A 4,425-nucleotide genomic window follows, 5' to 3' on the forward strand; every position below is an offset into this window, starting at 1 on the left:
GACCTGAACGCTTGCCGACCATCCAGTCTGTGGTCTTTGTCACAGCTAGGATTCACTTGAAGTCTAACCTCTATGTAAAAGTTATTGGTGTGTGTGTGTATGTGTGTGAATAAATCAGTCACACCTCTTTTAAATTGTGCCATGCCAGCATTATGCCAGTGTTTTCAGAACAACTGAGTGTTCAGACAACTCTTCAGCAACAGGGAGGACTGTACGGTTTCACACTTTCTTTCACCTTGGAGGATTCCAACTTACATCTGAGTTCAATTTCCTGTTCTGTTAGCTGTTTACGCAGTTTACATTAAACAGTCGTTGGAATAGAAAAAAAAAGGAATGAAGCACGAAGAAGAGTCAAGAAATTAGGTCTTCACTGTGCCCCAACGTGCTGTAATACAAAGTAACCTCCATTTTGTTTTTGCTTGTCTTTAGCCTGTGAATTGCACAGTGGGCCAACTGGAAAACAATTATTAACCCTTCCAAAATAGCTGATCTGTCTTTGTAGGAAAGGCATTCTTCTGGAAGGAGTTTTGAATCCCTAATGCTAAACCAGACCTGGAAACAGGTTTCCTACTTGCTAGGAAGAAAAGTAATCCTTGTGCAGTCATCATAACCTCCTCTTCAGATGTGCTTCAAAAGAAGGATCCACCCCTGCTGAATGGAACATCTCATGGTGCTTTGAGCTCTGTATTCCATTTAACAACTACTTAATGTAAAAAGCTTAAACAGGACCAAGGCAGGAAACAAAATAAAATTTTTCGTTTTCAGCTGAAAGACTAAACTTCTAGTGTTTTGCTTGCTAATCTCATAAATCTTTCATTCCTTTGCTTAATAGCATAGTACTAAGAGGAGGGATGCAAGAGTGCATGTCTGTTCTCCGCTCAGTCTCAGAGTTAAGGAACTTCCCTAGGATGGAAAATTTCTGAATTTGGACCCTTTCAGGCTGAACAGGAAATGAAACCCAACTCTGTGAATTCTGCAGACAGTGCTCTAACCATTAAGGTATGGCACAGACATCTGACTGATATCTTTCTGCTAGTCACATTTCACAAGAAAGTGGGGAGAGAAGAGAGTTTGATCAGGATCCTAGCACTAATGGCTCATCTCTGAAACATATTTGCAGGAACTTTCCTTTTTTCTTGATCACAATTAATGAAAAAATGCTCAGTCCTGACAAAGCAAAATAAACAGAAGACAAAACAAAATAAACAGAAGAGTGTATTATAAATTTATAGCAATACAATGAAGACACCTTGGAAGGAAGAGCCAGTAAGGATTTTGTCACCTGGCCTTAGTTAACAAACATGCTTTTCAGAATCCAAATTCCACTTCAGAGCACATAATTTTTTCTCCAGAGCCATTTTTTCTTCTTCTGCCTTCAAATTCTGATTTATTTTACCCCTTTTCCTTTTGCTTGAAGAAAGCTGAAAAAAAAACCCGTATCACTTCAGTGATGCAGATGACTGCATGAGTCTCAGGGCATGAAACAGGACCAGAGGAGCAATTTGTGTAGAAATGCACAAGAGTTAAATAGTGAAGGACCCACCTGATGCACTTTGGATTCCTGGGTGCAAAACCAATACTGGCCTGAATTTCTTAGCACTTAAGGGAGACAAGCTCAGCATTTTTATATATATATCTGGCTACTTAGCTGCCTAACTGTCTGCAGGAGCCATTTATTGAAAATCTGGCATTCCTGCGCAAACTGATGAATCACACTGGAAAAACACTTTGCTGTCATATTGGAAGCATAGAGAAGAATGTTTTTCTCTTCCAGTACTGAAATGATTGCATGTATCTTTTGTTAGTAAAAGTATAAGAATCACAGACCTTGCAGAATTGCTTGAGGTCAGAAGGGACTTCTGGAGGTCATCTTGTCTAAAACCCTGCTTAAAATTTGTTGCTCGGGCATGTGTCTACTAAGAGTTTGACTGTCTCCAAGGATGGAGACTCCACAGTTTCTCTGAGCTTTTGTTCCAACGTCTGACCATACCCTGTGTTTATTCTTATGTTTAAATGGAATTTTCTGTATTTCAGTTTGTGCCCATGGCCTCTTGTCTGTTCACTGAACACCACTGGGAAGAGTCTGGCTCCCTCTTCTTCTCAGTCCCCTTCCCCCTTCAGGTATTTATATACACTGATAAGATCCCCCTGAGCCTTCTTCTCTCCAGGATAAACATTCATTTCAGCTCTTTCAGACTCCATCACCTTAACCTTCTTCATGACCTTTTGCTGGACTGGCTCCAGTAAGTCCATCTCTGCCCTGTACCAGGGAGCACAGAATAGAATCTAGCACCTCAGACATGTCTTGTCAGTGGTGAGCAGAGGTGAAGAATCATCTCCCTCCATCTTCTGACAATATTTGGCTATTGCAGCCCAAGGTACCATCAGCCTTTGCCACAAGGGCACAGTGCTGGTGCATGGTCGACTTGCGGTCCACTAGAACCCCCAGGTCCTCTTTCTGCAGATCTGCTTTCCACCTGGCCATTCTCAGCTCATGCTGGTGCCTGGGGTTATTCCTGCCTTCAGGAAGATGACAGCCAGTGTTTTGGAAGTTGCTGGTCAAGCATCACAAGAATTCAATGGTTGAAGACAGCACTGTGCAGTTAAGTCTTAATGTTCTGTCTTACAGAGGAGGAGGTTATGTAGCAGACTGGGTGAAGAAATATTTTTACTTTAGAGAAATGAACAAATTATTATAACTAGATAAGTAATCATTCAATTATTGGACCCTCATTTTAAGATCTCAGTGAGTGAAAGGGAGAAGGATTAGACAAATAGGGGAGGTTATGTGATCCTCCAATCAAATGACTTTTTTGGAAAATATCCATTTCTTGTAAAGGAATAATCCAAAATCTTAAACTACACTTAATAAATAACTGATATTTGGCAGATTTGACTGCACATGCTGCTGTTATCATAGGTTTATTTTAAGACTGGTAAATTAGCAGATGTTCTAGATAGTTTGTCCTTTTAATCCATCTCATTTAAATTTCCTCTTCTCCAGTGACTCATTAACATTCAAAATCCTATCTGCCCTTTTCTATTTGGGGTTAATGAGAGCCATATAAATGAATACTATGCATTCCTCTAGATTTTAAACGTGTTTATTGTTATTTTTTGTCTTTTTAGAGATTGCTAATGGCATACAGTCAATTCATTACCCATTCTGGAGTCCATAAGAGTTAGTAATCTCCTTTAACACAAAGCCATAGCTTTGTGGCATATCTTAGAATTAGTTTAGTTAAGACAGATTTTAGAAACCAGATCTAGATATCAATCATTTCAAATGATTTCTCCCCACCCCTTTTTTATTCACACAAACCACTTGGAAATCTCAACATTGAAATGCTTTCTTATGAATTTTTTCATTAATCCAGCTCCCCTCTATACACGCATATGATACTGGGACTTGACAGCTGGCCTGTTGGCACCATTTGCTTAGACTCCTTGAGGGGAAAATAAACCTTGTAAAGAACCCTTGGATTTTGCAAACAAGTTTTAAAAACAAAAGATCTGTCAAATTCTGAGTCTAAGAGCTTTGCCAGTACAGCTCGACATTCAGCTTTAGTATCCTCTGTTTTACATCTCTATATCTAAGAGGAAGTGGGAGAACTGCTGATAATGACAGGTCACATTATTTTCAGCATAGTGTCTGTTCTTAAGTCAGGGTGCTATTGAGAGTCTGAATTTATTATGCTCAAGGTGTAATGGTTTTATTTACTCATGACCCTGGATGATAATGTGATTCGTACATCACTCTTTGTAAAGACTAGAGCGTCTGTTCAGTTGTTTGTAAACAGGCAGCTTGTACAACCTGAGACTCCACAGATCAATCAAGATGTCAGAAAGGATAGCCCAGGACTTTTCAGTGACATTAAGTGCTTGGGTGCACAACCCAATCAAGCTAGAATTCAAGGCCAGGTCAGAGACTTTCTCTGCAGGTTGCTGTGCTCTCAGAAATCAGACCTTGCTCCAATATATAGCTCTGAGTGCTTCAGTCTTTCAGTGATAAGATACTGATACCCTGTTTTTCATCTCCTCCCAAAAATACGCTTAGAGTAGGGACAACTTATGATTCAATGAAACATTCGTTCAGTGGGTGCAGCCAAAGCAAAATAGTTTCCTTCTTTGTCTGCAATGAAAACCGTTTGCCTCCAGTTTATGAGTGACTTCCAATATCCTCTTCCATTTTATCACAAAAGAGTACAACACAAAATACCTACGTGATCTAAAGTCACTATTAGATTATTTTTAATGATTTAGTGATGAGGGGTGTTTTATCTATACTGTTTCTTTCAACAGCAAAGATACAATTGCCATTTTTATACAACAGCAGTAGGTTACATTGTGAGTAATGGCGTAGGAGTAATTTCTGGGACTGACTTCTTAGCTGTGTAACATAACCCATTACAAGGTTAAAACGTG

Source organism: Pezoporus wallicus, unplaced genomic scaffold (assembly GCF_028554395.1).
Source record: "Pezoporus wallicus isolate ANWC-B61680 ecotype Strahan unplaced genomic scaffold, APGP_CSIRO_Pwel_v1 contig_3058, whole genome shotgun sequence".
Classification (NCBI taxonomy): Eukaryota; Metazoa; Chordata; class Aves; order Psittaciformes; family Psittacidae; genus Pezoporus; species Pezoporus wallicus.